Raw genomic sequence first — 18,659 nt, forward strand, 5'->3', positions numbered from 1 at the left:
AGCGCTGGTCTCACTTTGTTGTTGTTGGTAGTGGAGGGGGTGGGGTTCTCTTGAGGGGTCCGTCGTCCCAGGCCTGCAAGTGGCCACGTCTTGGCAGGCGCTCTGAGGCTGCCACCCCCATCATTCCCGCCGGGCGGCGGTCTGGCTGCGGCAGGAGGCGTGGCAGCCGCGCTCCCCCTCCCGGACACTGCGGCGGTGGCAGCGCCAGTACCGCCGCCGCCGCCGAGCGGCTAGCAGAGGCGGGCGGGATTTGAAGAGGGCGGGGAGGAGAGGCGGGGAGGGGAGGAGGGGCGGGGCGGGGCGGCCGCGCGGGGCACGGGCGGCGGGGGCGGTGCTCAGACTGGGCCGAGCGCTCCGACTGCGCGGGCTCTCGGCGGCCGTGGCGGCGGCAGCAGCATCCTCCTTCTCTCTTTCTTTTCTTCCCTTCCGCTTCTTTCTCTGTCTTCTTTTGTTCTCCTTCTTCCCCTGCGCCGTCTCACGCTCTACTTCTCCCGAGGGCATTAGGTCCTCCGGCCGGTGAGCAGTGACAGCGGCGACCGCGGATGCATCCAGTTTCTGCGCCCAGGTAAGAGAGCCGTCCCCACCTCTGGTTCTATCTAGGGCGTCTTTCTTTCTACCTTGTTCATGGCGTAAAGGTAGCCTCAGCCAGGAATGGGATGGGCCTGGGTCAGGCGTTGTCTCGTCCGTCGTGCCTTAGGAGCAGGCACAGGTTGGCCGAGCTGTCCAGTCTCCTACCTGACCGGCCTCTCCAGGTGTCACTATGGAGCTGGGGACCGGGCGCTGTTACCTGAGCTCTAGATTTGTAGAAGGGTGTGCGACCTTGGTAGGTACCACTTTGAGACTCCCGGAAATTTACGTCGGGTTAGGATAGTTGTCCTACACCTGAGGTGTAGGAAGACGAAGCGTGAATTACAAAAAGGTGGTGGGAAAAAACGATTTCGAGGAAGAGGATTGTTTTGTCCATCTGGCTGCAGAGAACCACACACGAAGGTATGAGTTAGGGAGCCTTGTCAATTTGAAATCTTTTTCCCTGTTATTCTTCCAGAAACAGCTGGAAGAGGAAAATAGATAAATGTTTTTAGGAAAATGGTAAATCAGTGTCTGGTCGTGGTGGAGGGCGGGACACGAGGGGCAAAAAAAAGAGCCTGGATGAGCTTGAGCATCCACAGTCTTTCTTTTTAAACCACAGGAGTGGAAAGCGGCACCTACTGTCCATCTATGCTTTTCTTTTTAAAAAAATATTTTTTGGGGTGGGCTACAGTTCTGGGTGTCTGCCTTCCCCAACCTCCTCTTTTGTTTAAGGATGGAAATTTAAAGAAAGAGAGTGTGAGAGGAGCGGGAGGCTGTGTGTTTGGTTCGGGGGCGGGGGTTAGTAAAGCGGACGGTGTCTGGAGAAAAACATCCTTGAAAACTGGAAATTGATGTTATATTGCCTGTCGTTGGGACTTCGGGATTTTGTCAGAAAATGAAAAGCTCTCATTAGCAACATGCCCGTTTCTAACGATTGTTTTGTGCCATCTGCTGTAAGTCCTTAGCATAATGCTTCCAGGACATAAACCCTTTAAAACTGACTCAATGTGAATGTTTTTGTTTAAATGCATACACATACACACTCATGCACACTCATGTGCTTGTGCACACCACACACTCATACACACATAATACCCTATATACATAATATTACAAAAGGGAGTGGATACTTAAAAGATAAATCTTTAAAATTTATCTTTGAAGGTTTGGGAATTATGGTGTAAATGAAATCTGTAGTGCATAACAAAAAAATTGTTGGTGGTATATAATTTTGAATGTGAGGTAGAGGGATTGATGAATGTTGGTAAGGAATTCACTTCAATGTTAAAGGTATTATTTATTTTTAAATGATCCGTCTGGGAGAGTCAGTGATGACAAAGTGAAATTGAGGTTTGCAGCCACAGTGAGGCGATGGAGAACAAAGCCTTTTATGTGAACCATATTATGCAAAATGTCCCATGCTTGAGTTGCAGGTACCAGCCCAGTATAAAGCATAGCTCTGTCACCTGTCATTTCACTGTTGGCAATTATAATTTTTTTTGCAATAAAAGTAGATTAAATAAAAGCTATGTAGATTCCCAAGAGGAGGATTACATTCTTTCATCTGCATGTAACACAAAACACCTCTTTAAATGGGCAATAGTTATCTATGTATTTTTGTAGAAATCTTTATGAATTTGTAAATCATGAGTATCAATGACCCCTCCCCCTTTATGCATGGAAGCATCCTCCCACCAAGAAATGGTGAAAAGCTTTCTTTTTTCTTTCAATAAAGAAGATTATATTTGTGTGTGTATTTCAATATTGATTTCCTGGTAATTTTATTTGATTATCATAGGTTTACATCTGTATTCATGATTTACATATTATCAGACCTCTTGTGCCTTTAGGATCAGTGGTACATGCTGTTTATCTGTTCATGGTTTATTTAATTTGAATTTATAGTATTTTACGGTTTGCTATAATATTATTTAATTTCTGAAAGTTTTTTTTTTTTAACTTTGACCCATAGGCAGAAAATAGCTTAATATATACTGGAGATCTAAGCAATTTAAAAATTGAGCTTCCTTTTTCTTAAAAAAGAAAAAAATAGCTTTTTGATTACATTAATTTTTTATTTCCTTTGTTTCTCTCCTCTCTTATTCCCCCCCACCTCCACCCCCTTCTTGTGGAATAACCTGTTTCTTTCTGGCTATCTGTGTTGCTTTATGTCTAGACCACCAAAAGCAGGGCCAGTGTTCTCAGGAATTTGGAATTTAGGATTTGTTAATTCTTTATAGCAACTCTCTCTCAAGATGACTTGTTTACAGCACCTTCTCAGGGAGGAGAAGGAGAAGGAATGTGCTGAGAGAACATGACCCAGTGAAACTGGCAGAGCCATTACCTCATCATAGCAGCTACTACTTCATATTCTGAGAGCCAGCATCCTCTCGGTGGAAACCAAATGCCAGGAGCACACCCATCTCAGGGCAGGCCTTCTCTTCCCATAGCAGCCTCTAGGAATGTTGCTTTCCTGACTTTAAAGGGACGTTTTCTCTTTTATGTATTTCTTTTCTGGGCTCTTGAACTTGATCAAAAATATGCATCCAGAAATGAAACTTGGCATAGAATTCTCTAAGCCTGAAGGAATAATTTCATTCCTGTACCACTTTTGGTGTAAATCAATTTGCAATTATTCTAAACATCAGAAGAGAGAAGGAAGAAACATATTTGCTGGTGTATTTTTGCATGATTTCTTATGACACATTTTGTGTTGAATTTTACTTGCAACTAGCTAACAGACTGGACTGCTATCTATGCTTTTGAGAACTATAGTGGTACTGTTGTACTTGAAAATTAAATGGTTATTACATTTGCTTAGACGTATGTACCTGACAGTATGTGCATCCCTAAATTATTCATTGATGCTCATATAAGACAGACCATATGAAACCAGCGTGGGGAGTTTAGTATTAATGTTAATTACTCTGATTAATGATTTCTTTTTAATGCTTAATTACCTTTTGACAGATTAATATAAAGGATCTTAAATAACAGTATAGTACATGATAACACTACCCTCAGGTCAATGCTATACACCTTAATACTAAAAGTAGTAATTTGGGTAAGTCATTAGTAAATGTATGAATCTGATGATAACATTCTGAAATAATGGTAAGCTCTTGTCTCCAATACGTGAGTTAAAGATGCTATTAAGCTCTTGGACTCATATCTGATTCTCTGAGATGTGTTAGTTCGTTTTGCTACTTTAATTCTCTGTCTGCCTTAACTATTGTCATTAACTTGATCTACTCAATCTAGACCTTCTCATGTATAGACAGTGTACTGATCATTTCACTGATTATTTCGGAGAGCATTTATTCCTATTTATTTATTTTGCATCTACTAAGTTTCTGCTAGATGTCATACTGGAGGATGTGAAACGAGACACCGAAAAAATAGCAGACATGGCCTCTGGCTTTAAGGTATTTACAAATAAAGTTGGAGGGATTTGTTTCTTTTATAAGAAGTAGCATTCAAATGGGTAGCTGTGGTATTGCAGATACGACACACAGTGCAAGGGATTGCACAGGGAGGTAATGTTTTAGTGCTTCAAAGACAAGCTTTTATTCCTCAGTTATATAAATGTTCTCATGTATACCTACCTTCTTTATTTTGTGTGTGTATATATGAATATACATACACACATATATGTTTCATACATATAATATGTATGTGTTATATATATATATATATATGAATGATAAAATATAACTGTGAGTGTGTGTGTACATACTCACGTAATGCAAGCACTAACCATCTCTCAAATGCTTCAGGCAGGGGTGGAACATGTCATCAAATACTGAATAGCGCATGACAATTCTAATGCAAATTATCCTGAGAAACAACTTTTGATATTACCAAGGAATTATCAGTCCCAGGGATTGATTCCAGGCATCAAAACAGTTAAAGCACTACAAAGTAAGAAGTGGTACAAAAAGGGCCCAAAGCAAGGGAGAAGGTCTGTGGGAAAGTTTGGAGGGTGGGTGGGGGTAGAGGGAGATGATGAATGAATGCAAATTCTCAGCTGTTAATAGTTGTCCATTTAGGATGGAAATGATTTTTTTTTTCTAAATGGTTGGAGAGAGAAGAAATCTGTTTTGTTTTTCTACCTTAACATATTTTGTCCATAGCCTTTCCCTGTTATTACTTTGAACTGAAGTTGTAGATGTTTCCTTGTAAAATTTATTAAGGATGCTAATTGGAAACAATTCTGTTGCGAATTGAAAATTTTAAAACAATGTGGACACAATTAGTTGACTTTTAATGAAAAAACACTTTGAATCTAATCTTTGAACTTAATCTTTCCTGTTCGAAAGAGATAAACTTTCCTTTGAGTGGTAGTGCTATAACTGATAGTTTTTACTTATACATTTTAGTGAAATTATATGGAAATTTAGGTAAAATAAAGAGCTCAGGATTTCCTCTTTCAGTGTTAAATTTATGTTGTGGATTTTGGAGAAAGTTAAAATAATTTGTTTTCCATTAAAACACAAAAGAGGAGGCAAATTTCTGGGGTTATTTTTTGTTTGTGTCTTTTTTTTTTGCTTTTTGTTATGTTAATAAGCCTTTTAGAAAAAATAATTATAAGATCACACAGCTTGACTTTTCCCTTCCTTTCTTTTTTCCTTTCTTCCCTCCTCCTTCTCACCCTTTCCTCCTCTTTCCTTTCATTCTTCCTTCCTTTTAATTTATATTGAAAAAAAAATCACTAATCATTAGAAAATAGGCAAATATAGCCTTTTTAAATAGAAATTCATTTTCTATTGTACATCTATATTTCCAATTTAACAGGCAGTTTTATGCTGCCTTGTCCTTCTTCTCAAGTCTCCATTCCTATCTTGGTCCTTTCTTTGATTTTGCCTTTTACATCCTGGAGCCTTGAATGATCTCTCTTGGGTACTAGTGTTTGATCATGCTTCCTTTCTCTAGAAGGCCTTTCTAAATCAGGAAAAAACATTACTACCTTGTTTTCTTCCATTATTTGTACCCAAATTTACCCAGCTTCCTTTTCTTCTAGATAATTGCTCATCCCACCTATGTCCTCACCAGCCTTCTTTAAATTCGTTTTTTAAAAAATCTTGTAGGTCAAAATGGTGCACCTATACAACTAATTGTTTTCAAAATGAAAAGTTTGGTTAACCAATTGCTTTTTCGTTATTTTACTCCCTTGACATCAAATAAAATGGTTTGACTGTTAGAAATTAAATCGACTAGTAAATTCGTTATGTGCCAGGCAGTCCATTGTCTTCATTTGATTCTAGTTAACTTAATAAGTTTTAGAGTCCCAACTACTCTAATTAGTGAATGTTGAATTAAACTTATTTAGTTTCAAATAAAACAGTCCTAATTACATTGCTCTGAACAGCATCATTAGCCATCTTGAATACTTCTCAAAATGATCATAAGACATAGAGCTTGAATATCCATGAGTATATTTCATCACTTTGCTGCCAAGCTCTTTTACATTTAAAGCAAACTCATAAGTAAATTCACAAGCAAACCCTATTAGTTTGAGTTAGAATAATTATGCCAAAATGAACCCTTTACATTACTTCATTTAAGTGTTATTGGATTTATAGTTGGCTATATTGTATTGAAACAATTATAACAGTGCTGTGTTGGATAGCAGTGAAATTCTATAATGAATTGGCATGAGAAAATGTTTCTCGATTTTGTTGGCTAGAAAGAATGATTCAGCATCATTTTCATTGGCATTAAGGCAATTAAATAATGCTCAACTTTGAATGTTTTATTTGGGTATTGTACTTCCCAAACTTGTAATTTAGTTTTTCCTTAAGAGTATGCATTTTTTGGGCAGCACAGTATTTAAAAAATAATGCTGCCATTTTTTTGTTGGTGTTTATAGGACATACCTCATTCCTTTGGCCCATTTTGAAAACAAACAAGCAAAAAAAAAAATTTTGTATTTATATATTCTCTAGTATAGCTAGGAAAAGATCTCATTCTTTAATTTACTACACATATTACTTGTTTGAACAAAAATTTGCAGTCTGTAGTATACAGTTTCTTTGCTCAGTGGACAATAAAATGGAGTCATAGTACCTGCTGTAACAACTTATTAGTGCATCAAATTTATCTACCTTGTGTTTCACAAAGGGCTGGCATGGTGGTGTGTGTGTGTGTGTAATCTTCTAAGACAGAGTTAGCCTTTTAAAAATATTACATTTTTCATAGTTGAGATAAATTTTTATACAATCAGTTGATTAAAAGAAAATTAAAAACTATACTATCATCCTCCACATGGGAACATTTGGTAAATACAATTTTGTATGAAAAACAATGATATAGGTATATGATTGATATATGAGTTCAATGATATAGTTGATTTCATTGAAATCAAATTGGATGAATTTCAAACTATTACTGTAGTTTTCTGTTTGGAGAGATATGGTCCAGATTCAATTTTCCATTGTTGAAATCAAAAGGTAAAGCTAAATATTGTGCTCAAAAATCAAAGCATCTACATGTTGATCAAATGTCGTAAGTTTAAATACTGGCCATTTAAATTTATCTTCTAACAAGTTTAGGTGGCACTGCTTTTGCACAGAAAATGCAGTTTATCTTCATTTAAACAGCGGAAGCCAGAGTTGATGGAACTTTAGAAATTATGTTGCCAATAAAGTATTAAGAAAGCACTAAACAGCCTACTGAAAGCTAAATCTCTTATAAAACAACAAAGTGAGTATGGTCCAAGGTTTACTTAAATGTGCTTTGGCTTATGTGCCTCAAACTAAAGCTTGCCTTATTCATAGGTTACATAATAATTTTATAGACAATTGAGTAGACTTTGGTGAAATTGAGGTTTTGTGTTTGTTTTTTAAGTTCTTATCACCTTCAGATTTGGTCACTAAGTCCATGATTTTTATTTCTTTTGTTTAGAATAAGACCAGATTAAATGAGGGTGGTCAATATTAAAATTGGAAGTTATGAAACTTTGTACAATCAGAACAGTCTCACTGCCCTGTATCAACCCCTTTCCAAAGACAACCATGAAGGTTTGTGATGAGAATCCGAAGTTTTCCATTAAAAAACTGTCTGTGTAACAGTGTAGCTCTTTGAAACCCTATTAATTAGTGGCTTAGAATGATTATATGCTTACACATCTGGAAACATAAAATGTCATTAAATGTATTCTTTACTTTTTTATCCTAGCCCCATGACAGAAGGGACAGCAGTTCTTAGGACTTTCTAATTATATGTGAATTAGATGATGTTTGAAGGGGTAGAGGGGCTATCAAAAGCTTTATTTACGGTGGCCAAGACATGGAAACAACCAAAATGTCCTTTGATAGATGAATGGATAAAGAAGTTGTGGTATATATACACAATGGAATACTATTCGGTAGTAAGAAAAGATGAAATAGGACCATTTGAGACAACATGGATGGATCTTGAGATTATAATGCTAAGTGAAATAAGCCAGACAGAAAAAGCAGAGAACCATATAATTTCACTGATATGGGGTATATAAACCAAAAACAACAAAAGAACAAGGCAAACAAATGAGAAACAAAAACTCATAGACACAGACAATAGTTTAGTGGTTACCAGAGGGTAAGGGAGGAGGGGAATGGTAGACGAGGGTAAAGAGGATCAAACATATGGTGATGGAAGGAGAACTGACTCTGGGTGGTGAACACACAATGGGATTTATAGATGATGTAATACAGAATTGTACACCTGAAATCTATGTAACTTTACTAACAACTGTCACCCCAATAAACTTTAATTAAAAAATAAATAAATAATTAAATGGTAAAAAAAAAAAGTGAATTACTTTGCTAATATTTTGTTGAGGATTTCTGTATCTATGTTCACCAAGGATATCGGTCTATAATTTTCTTTTTTAGTAATCTCTTTTTCTGGTTTTGGAATGAGGGTAATGGTGACCTCATAGAATGTTCTTGGGAGCCTTCTCTCCTCTTGAGTCTTTTTTGGAATAGTTTGAGAAGAATAGGTGTTAATTCTTTGAATGTTTGGTAAAATTCACCTGTGAAGCTATATGGTCCAGGACTTTAGTTTGTTGGGAGTTTGTTGATTCTAATTTGATTTCATTTGTAGTAATCCATCGGTTCATATTTTCTGTATCTTCTTGATTCAGCCTTGAAAGATGGTATGCTTGTAGGAATTTATCCATTTCTTTCAGATTGTTCAATTTGTTGGAGTATAATTGCTCATAATATTTTCTTTACATTTTTTGTATTTCTGTGGTGTCTGTTGTCACTTCCCCCCTTTCATTTCTGATTTTATTTATTTGAGTCCTCTCTCTGTTTTTCTTTATGAGTCTGGTTAAAGTTTTATCAATTTTTAAGTTTTATAAAGTTTTCTTTTCAAAGAACCAGCTCTTGGTTTCATTGATGTTTTGTATAAACAAAATGAAAAGACATCCTACTGAATGCCAGAAGATATTCACCAATAATCTATCTGATAAGGGCTTAATATTTAAAATTTACAAAGAATTCATACAATTCAAAACCAAAAATTAAACAATTCAATTAAAAAGTGGGAGAGGACCTGAGTAGACATTTCTCCAAAGAGGACATACAGATGGGCAATAGACATATTAAAAGATGCTCAACATCACTAATCATCAGAGAAATGCAAATTAAAACCACAATGAGATGTGACTTCACACCTGTCAGAATGGCTATCATCAATCAATCAATCAATCAATCAATAAAAAAACAAGTGTTGATGAGGATGTAAAGAATAGGGAATCCTTGTGCACTGTTGGTGGGACTGCAAATTGGTGCAGCCACTATGGAAAACAGTATGGAGGTTCCCCCAAAATTAAACATAGAACTACCTTATGACCCAGCAATTCCACTTCTGGGTATTTATCAAAAGAAATCCAAAATGCTAACTTGAGAAGACATTTGCACCCCTATGTTCACTGCAGCACTATTTACAATAGCCAAGATGTGGAAGCCACCGAAATGCTCATCAATAGATGGTTGGATAAAGAAGATGTGGTATATACATATATACCATGTAATATTACTCTGCCATAAGAAAGAATGAAGTGTAACCATTTGTGACAGTGGATGAACCTAGAGGGTATTATGCTAAGTGAAGTAAGTCAGAATGAGAAAGATAAATACCATATTATCTCACTTATATGTGGAATATAAAGAACAAAATAAATGAACACACAAAACAGACTCATAGATACAGAGAACAAACTGATGGTTTCTAGATGGGAAGAGGGATGGGGGGCGGGATAAAAAAGATGAAGGGATAAGAAGTACAAATTGGTAGTTACAAAACAGTCATGGGGATGTAAAGTACAGTATGGGGCATATAGTTAATAATATTGTAAAACTGTGTATAGTTCCAGGTGAATACTAGGTTTATTGGGTGGATCACTTCATAAATTATATAAATGTCTAACCACTATGCTGTACACCTGAAACTAATATAAAATAATATTGAATGTCAACTATAATTGGAAAAAAAATAGTCTTGGGGATATACAGTATAGCATAGGGAATATAGTCAACAATATTTTAATAAATATGTAAAAGATCAGATGGATAATAGACTTATTGGGGTTGTCACTTTGTGAGGTATATAAATGTCTAATCACTATGTTATTTGTATACCTGCAACTAATATAATATTGTATGTCAACAGTAATTAAAAAGTAAATTTTTAAAAATTGAAAAAGAAGATATGCAGCCTGCCCCAAGAATCAGATCAGAAAAAAGGGCATCCTGCCATACCCCAGGGTGCACCCTGCAAATGAGTCAATTGAAAGTACTATGGATATTTACTCATTAAGAAAATTCAAGAATAATGATTGAAGTTTATTCAGTGTACTATATGTAAATAAAACTATCAATGCTAAGCCAAATTTTTGTTATGTCATCAGTTGTGCTATGACCATAAAAGTAAAGATGTATTTATAACTCAAAAAACAAAACAAAACAAAAACAAACAAACAAAAAAACCCAAATGGTGTCAATCTCTGATGTACATGTAAGTAACCCAGGACAAGAAGTGGTTGAATGACTTTTCGAAAGTCATGAATAGCCTAACCCTGCCTATGACTCCGTTATTCAGGGTCAAACTTAGCTCTTGGTACTTGATGGCAGTTGAGGAACCATCCCACTTTGGCTCTGTTCCAATACTGGTTATATTCCTGTTCTCTGAGCTAAGGGTGGGGTGAAGTGACAGTCATACCTGCCTAACTTTGTGACTCAACTGTGACATTCACATGAATGTAAAAGAGGGAGGGACTCAGAATTCTAAGGCCATTCCTACCATGTCACTTCTGAAAGTAGTGAGACTAAACCTGATCCCTGAAACACTGACAAGGCTCCTGCTCCAGGGCCGTTCCTGCAGTTTGGATCTCTTAGGACAGAGGTTGAAACTCTTTGGGGATATGTGCTTAGACTCAAGGTACTTGGAAAACCAAGGAGCTTTTCTTTGAACTTGAACTATTCATACTGATGCCTCCAGATTGACCAGGGACTCCAACAAAAATAGCCAGGTTGAAACTTTTTTTTCTGACCTGTAGAACCCTGAAATATTCTCAGAAATAGCTTTCCTTTTGTGTGTCCCCCAGCTTTAACGTTTTTAGCTAAAAGAAACTGAGCTAGAAAAGCTGTGGGACTCTGTGCCTGTTCCTGCTTCCTCTTATTTTCCTATTCTTGTATGTCTTCCTGTTTCTCTGTCTCTGGTGCGCGCTCTCTCTCTCTCTCTCTCTCTCTCTCTCTCTCTCTCTCTCTCTCTCTCTCTCTCTCTCTCTCGCTTCTTCTAAGGAGACAGCAATTTGAATAAGAATTTGGTGTTTCCATGGTTACTGTGTTCAGTAGAGCTTTACCTGCACCCACGCTGCTTAGGCATTGTAGAGACTTAAATTGACAAATATTTGAAAGCCATGAAGAGCATCTTGGAGGACAGAAATTAAGCAGAAACCATGCTTAAATATTTAAAGAGAAACATGTTTCTAGTCAGTGAAAACTGAAACTATACCACTATCTAGGGAATGAAGGTATTCTAATGTCACTCTTCTGTAAGAGGATGTTATATATTATGTTCTGATGTCTATATTATGTTCTGAACTTATGATGAACATGTTTAATTTGCCCATCAGGATTGGAGTGATTGTTTTATCACTGAGTAGCTGTAACAGAATTCCTTAAAGTATTCTCCATGCACACTTGGGAAAGAATGGGCTGTGTGTATTTTCTGCCTCTGAAGTATCTTTATTTTGAGCCATAAATACGGGGAGAAAGCCACTTTAATCTCCAGAAATCTACACTTACGAAAGCAGATCTTTCGAAAGGAGATATTCTATGCTCTTAGATGTGGTTTATTGAATTTGATAGTTTAAAAATATAAGTGATCTATAAAGAATTAAAATAATGCCTTTTAGTAAAAATGATATTCTTACTTGGGAAGGATTCACTCTCTGTTTTTCTGCCACTTAAATATCAAGCTAGTGAGTCCTAAGTATTTCTAATATTGTGGTCCATCAATCATTCATTTATATATTTAACAAATGGTTATTGGATCCCTGATACACTGCATAATCTTTTTGGAATGTGTAGGATATTGGGACAAACCATACACATTTCTGCTCTCATGCAACTTATATTCTAGTAGGAGGAGACAGAAATGAACAAGTAAACCAGTAAATGAGTGAACATTTCAGACAGGAAAAAAATGCTCTAAGGAATAGGAAATACAAACATGCACTAGAGTTTGTCTGAGATGGGATAGGCTACCTTTGGAGACAGGAGTAATGGGAAGTAGTCAGGCATAGGAATATCTGGAGAAAGAGTTTTCAAGCCAGAGGGAACAGCAAAAACAATGGCCTTGATGCAGGAAGAAGCCCAGCATATTTTAGAAACAAATACAAGGCTTGTGGCACTGGAGTCCAGTGAACATGGCAGAGGGTATGGGACAGATCAGAAGGCAGGTACCAAGCCATGTAGGTCTTCTTGACCATGATAAGAGGTTTGACTACTATTTGACTTGCAGTACACTCTAATTTTTAAGGTAGTAGCAGAAGACATTTTTTGGAACATCTCATAAAAGCTTTCAAAGATTAATTATATCTTCTAACTCCCTGTAGTTATGTCTGTACCTTATTCACTAGTGTGTTAAACCACAAGAGAGAAATAATTAGGAAAATCAGAATCAATGGTGGAGAAGATTAGACTTTTGTTAACCTGATCTAATAGAATGCTCTAAACATAGGTGGCCCGAGGCATGTCATTTTCTTTAGACGTGCAGAATTAAATTTGTAAGTAATTTTAACCCTTTGCAGTCTTTTTGTACCCAAAACTAAGTTTTTGTTTTGTTTTTATACAAATCGGAACAGAAAAGTACAAATCCATGTTTGAGAAAAGTACTCACAAAAACCGTTCCGTTTTCAGTATGAATGTGTTCTTTGGCTAGTTCCCCACAGCAGCTTTAGTTGTAAACAAGGGCCAAGTGCCAAGCAATAACCAACCTGGTACTGAAATTTAGAAATAAATTAAATAACAGAAGAACACATATTTGTTTCTTAGAGGCAATGGCCTAAATCTCCTGAGAATTCAGTATGTGAGCTGATCCAATTTCATGATGATCTTGAAAGCGTAATATGTGCTGTAAATGCTATACAAAGTGAGCGGAGGGAGTTGTGTCACCATGGGCACAATTTAAAGATTTCTTGTGGGAAGAAGGACATGAAGTGGGGCTGCTGGGTTTGGGAAAGCGCCCGGGTAGGACAATAACAAAGCAAAAGCACTGAGGTGACGGTGAATAGGCACACCAGATTGCCTTCTATGGAGGGTTTCTTTTGGAGAAGAGTGGGATGGGTGGGTGGTCTTGGATTTCGAGAGGTCCTTAAATACTGGGCTTAGTAGGAGTTTGGGTTTCATCGTAAGTCCATTGGAGTCAGTGAAGGATTTTGACCTGGGGAGTGGCATGAGGAATGTGATGACAAATTTGTAAGACAAATTTGAAGGGGCACCGTGACAGGTCTAGAACTTCTACCTATGGCATGGCAGAGAGACACCAAACATTTAGTGTAAGAGACCAAGGGATTTGTTTGGGGGCTGTGGTTGCAGACATTTTCACGAACAATTGAGAAAATATCAATACCACAAAATGGAAGTGGGAGACATTGATAGAGATGGAGTAAGGAATACCAGCTCTTTGACATCTTCAGAAACACAGACTTGAGACAGCCAAAGGGATTAGAAGCCACGTAGAACTGTAGTCAATGAGTAATATGAGCACCTATTGAGGATACAAAGTATTTTATTTATTTATTTATTTAATTTATATTTAATTTTTTTTTTTTAGAGGAGCAAAGATTTTTATTAAAGTGAAAATACAGCTCTCTTGTGAGAGGGGTACCTGAAATTGAGATGCCCCAATGCAAAGTATTTTTAACAGCACATTGGCTTTGGAAGACAACGCAAAGAAATAAGGACAAATTTCAACAACTTCTCTGATTTTTAGGCCATATTAGAATTAACTACATGGCTTCACATATTAATTTCATAAAAAGTTATTGAAAATCAATGATATATGAGTGTATATTGAAATAAACACAGATTTTCTTGCAAAATATTTCAAATGCATTTTTGTTAGATATTTGTTTCTGATTTTAAATATTTGCATTCTAAGCATGTTTAATATCTTTATAACTGATATTGTATTGCAGGGGTTGACAAGCTATTCTGTAAGGGCCAGACAGAAAAATTGGGGGGGTTTGTGGGCTACAGGCAGTCTCTGTCCCAATTATACATCTCTGCTCTTGTAGCAACAAAGCAGCCGTAACAATGTGTAAACAAATGGGTATCCCAGTGTTCTAGTAAAACTTTATTTACAAAACCAGGTGACAGGCCCATTTCACCCGTGAACTGTAGTTTGCCAACTCCTGGTATACATTGTCATGACTGCGTATGAGTCTAGAAAATGTCTTTGAAATTATCATAACCATATTTTTAAGAAGTCATAAGTACATGAAAACTATATAAGGATAATACTAATATATTTCCCTTTATGGTAGTCCTATAGGGGCATCTTTAGATTTCTCTCTAGTCAGAACATATTAGAAACTGGAGACCTTATCCTAAGCCGCTGGCTTGGTTTCATTGTGTGGACACTGGTTGTGTTTTCATTTTGTTCTAGGCATCTAGTAACCTCAAAATAAAATTGTATCCCACTTTAAGTAAATGTGAAGAAACTATGGTATACATTTCACATGCTAACTTTTTAATGATTTATTTTCTTAAGATTTCTCTTTGTCCTCTCTTTTTAAAAAATCCTTTCTAGAACAGGGTAAGGTATAAATAAAGCTGCATTCTATATCTTCATCAGAGATCCACTTTTAATTAAAGTCTGCTAGCAGAGCAATTCGTAGTTTCCAGGAGTGAGATGGCATGGCATTTCAGCCAAGTTCTGCTATTAAGTTAGGACAGGTTGTGTTGCTTTTGTTACTCAGTTTTCACAGCTGCAATCATTTGCTCAGAAATAAGCTATAACTTTTGTGTGAATATGCTATTGGAGAATATTTATTAAATCTATTACTGTCACACTTAAAAACATGGGATGGGTTAGTTGCTTCTGAACCTTTCTCTGTGTTTGTTGTCACAAAGGCCTTTCAAACACTTTTTCAACCCTTACGATGTCAGTGGTTCTGGTAGGAAACTGCTAAGACCCCAATATTTTCTCTCTTATGAATTAATGACTGTGTAAATATTCTGGGGATTAGAACTCAGATATTTAAACACTGTTCTCTTTCTCTGCAGAATACTACATGAGGTTTTCTCACTCCAAACTGAAATCTGGTATTCAGGGTATAATGAACTATAAGTTTTTAGTTTTTTGTTTTGCATACTCTTTATGTGAAATGAAACTGTTTTCTTTTAATTTGGATAATAGATCTTGTTAATACATTGGAATTAAATGGATTAATTTTACTCTCCTTTTAAATTAATAGTGAGATATATTTGTTTGACTCTTACAGAAATGGTATAATGGACAGAAGAACTCTTCATGGGACCATTAGCCTGAAAAATGTACTATCTATTCAGTATGACTTGATAATGATTCTTAGACACAACCAAGGGGAGTATCATAGGAAATGACAATGTTCTTTAAAAGTTAGGAGACATAGAAGAATACCATACAAGAAAAAGAAAAGTTAGAAAGCTCCTGGTGATGAGATAGAGGTTTATTCCACCTTATCAATACTTGTGTTTTAGATTACTATTGGTTTCATTGTAATCATTTTGTATGTTTTAGTGTCACAGAGAATTGAAAATTATAACAAGTTGCATTGCAGTTAGACTTGGAACATAGATAAAATGGTGGATGCTAGGCTTTCAGTATATGTAGAACCAGGTTTCAATGAATATCATTGCCCAGGCACAGTAACAGGGATCATAATAGATATGATGATGTACTAACTTTATTTTCGTGAAATGTACAAAGTATCTCAAATATTAGCAAAATTGTCAGGATTAAAAGTATTAATTTAGTCATAATGAAAACATGGTATCATGTTTTCCCAAAGCAAATTCAATTTGAATTTCTCATGGCCAAAAAAAAAAAAAATCACGTTTTTTGTAGATATTAGATGTTTATGACAGCAGGTCTGTAAAGAAGGGTCTGTAAAGTAATTGGAGTATGCATATTTAGCCTTGAGAATATCCTCTTTGCTATGTTAAAATAAGTATTTCATGGTAAAAATTGCTGAGGGTTTCTGTATTATGTGGAGTTATTTTTCATATCACAAAACATATAAAAAACACAAGAGCAATCACTGGAGATTTTGCAACAAGTAAAATAACCGTGATTTTACTTCTTGTGATAAAATATAGTTAATTGTGTGAATAGCTCCACTAAATTTATTCAGCATCCTTTTCTCTGGAAGAAAATGAGGAAAAGATATTGAACAACTACAATTGCCATTCCCAAATTAACATACATACACCTCAGAAATTCCTAGACCCTCAGAGAAGGTGATACATGTAGAGATTTACTCCCATCCGTAACCTGAGAACAAGTTCAGGTCAAGACGTGTCTAGAAAATGTTCCTGCTCAGAAAGTACTGTTGACTTAGACAGACTGGCACTTATTCAGGCCATTTCAGGACTCCTATGTCAGAGTCGTCACGATGGAATGAAAACTAACTTTACAAATGACACAGCTTTCTGCTGGTCAGATTTACTATTACGTATCATCTTCATAAAAATCTAGGTGTATGTGTATCCACGAGACAGAATGTAGTTAACACAGAAACAGTATTTCAATTTGAGATAACTATGGTATACAATTAGTTATAATCTAATAGGAGAAAAGAAATGGACCCCTTGTTGGAAAAACCTATACCAACTCTAATTAGAATTTCATTTTACACTTAAGTATAATTTACTGAGTATTACTCTGTCACTACATAATAAAATTTAAAAGTTAAACATTTGAAATTGTACATGAATATTATGATGACTCATCACTGAAGGTCTATAAAAGTTTCTTCTGCATTTCTGTGGTTAGAGAGAATAAAGTGGAGAACAGAGGGAAATCATGTGGTGATCATTTTTTATAACTCCAGCTTTACTTTGCATTGTTATTTCTGCCAGCCCAGGTTGCTGCTCTATTTTATTTGTCATTTATAAAACTACACACTTGATTACCTAATTCCACAACTGCGAGTGATTGGTAAGGTCTGCATTTATTAAAACCTATACTCCTTTGAACAAGATGCCGTGTGTGTGTGTGTGTGTGTGTGTGTGTGTGTGTATGTGTGTGTGTGTGTGTGATTTACAAAGGGCAACTTGTCTTTATTCAATAGACTCATAAAGGAAGTACCAAAAGAAAACTATGACATCCTTGGCTCTTATCTCTTTATTGTTAAAATGAGGATAGTTACTGAAAGATGTCTCAAGTTTTTTGTTTTGTTTTATTTTTGTTTTAGATCTAAGAATCTGGAAGTCATATTACAGCTATCTTTTAGAATGATTTAATTTTTTTCTCAGGAAGTAAAAGAAAGTGAATAAAATGCTCTACGTGCCACAATTGTAGTGCCATAGAAAAAGGCAATACTGACAGATGCAAACAGATGTATATGTATATATATATATGTTTTACCATGTTTCCCGAAAATAAGACCTAACCAGACAATCAGCTCTAATGCCTCTTTTGGAGCAAAAATTAATATAAGACCCAGTCTTATTTTACTATAAGACCAGGTATAATGTGATGTGATGTGATGTGATATAATATAATATATAATATAATCCCAGGCCTTATTTTACTATAATATAAGACCAGGTATAATATAATATAATATAATATAATATAATATAATATAATATAATATAATATAATATAATATAATATAATTAATATAATATGATACTCGGTCTAATATTAATTTTTGCTCCAAAAGATGCATTAGAGTTGTTTGTCTGGCTAGGTCTTATTTTCAGGGAAACAGGTATATATAATATGTGTATATACACACATACTTGGTGTCTGTTATCTATGGTCACGTCAGTCATTCTTAAACAGCTGGAAACTCAGCAACTGTAGCCCTTTTGGACATAAAGCTGAGCAGTTCACAAAATTTTAAGCCAATGCTAAGTCATCCCAGTAGTTGGTACTGGGATATCCAACATGAATAGATATGGTCAAGGTCACTGAATGTATTTGAAAGAGGATGTAAATGAGAATAACATATTTCATATTAATTTATGTTATTCTTTACTATAGTCTACATAAAACTTTATCATGAGAAATTAAAAATATTTATTACATTGTATTTCCCTCTGTATAATTGTATGTACACGATTCATTTTCATAGAGTAGTCCACATTTTAAATATTTATCTTTGAAAAAGTCTAGTGTAGAATATGATACCTTAGTCACTATATAATTTTCATTTGCTTGTTTGTACAGTATCTACAAGATATACATACTGCAAAGAGAATTGTGTGGACAAAGGGAGTGGCTAATATTTTTGAATGAGAAATGAGTGGTTTTAGAGAAAATAGTTTAGAATCCTAAAATGTTTAACAAAATTTGTTTGGTCTTATCCAAAAAAGGAAATGATG

General features: G+C 35.7%; 1 protein-coding gene across 1 annotated transcript in view; it reads left to right on the top strand.

The window, feature by feature from the left end:
• Positions 1–346: 346 nt before the first annotated feature.
• Positions 347–18,659, top strand: part of MAP2 (microtubule associated protein 2) — a 255,906-nt gene continuing 237,593 nt past the window's right edge. The window contains exon 1 of the mRNA XM_081051061.1: positions 347–565. The gene's annotated coding sequence lies outside the window, so the exon portion shown is untranslated. The remainder of the gene's footprint in view (positions 566–18,659) is intronic.

The sequence above is a fragment of the Rhinolophus hipposideros genome, assembly GCF_964194185.1.
Source record: "Rhinolophus hipposideros genome assembly, chromosome: 6".
NCBI classification, from domain to species: Eukaryota; Metazoa; Chordata; class Mammalia; order Chiroptera; family Rhinolophidae; genus Rhinolophus; species Rhinolophus hipposideros.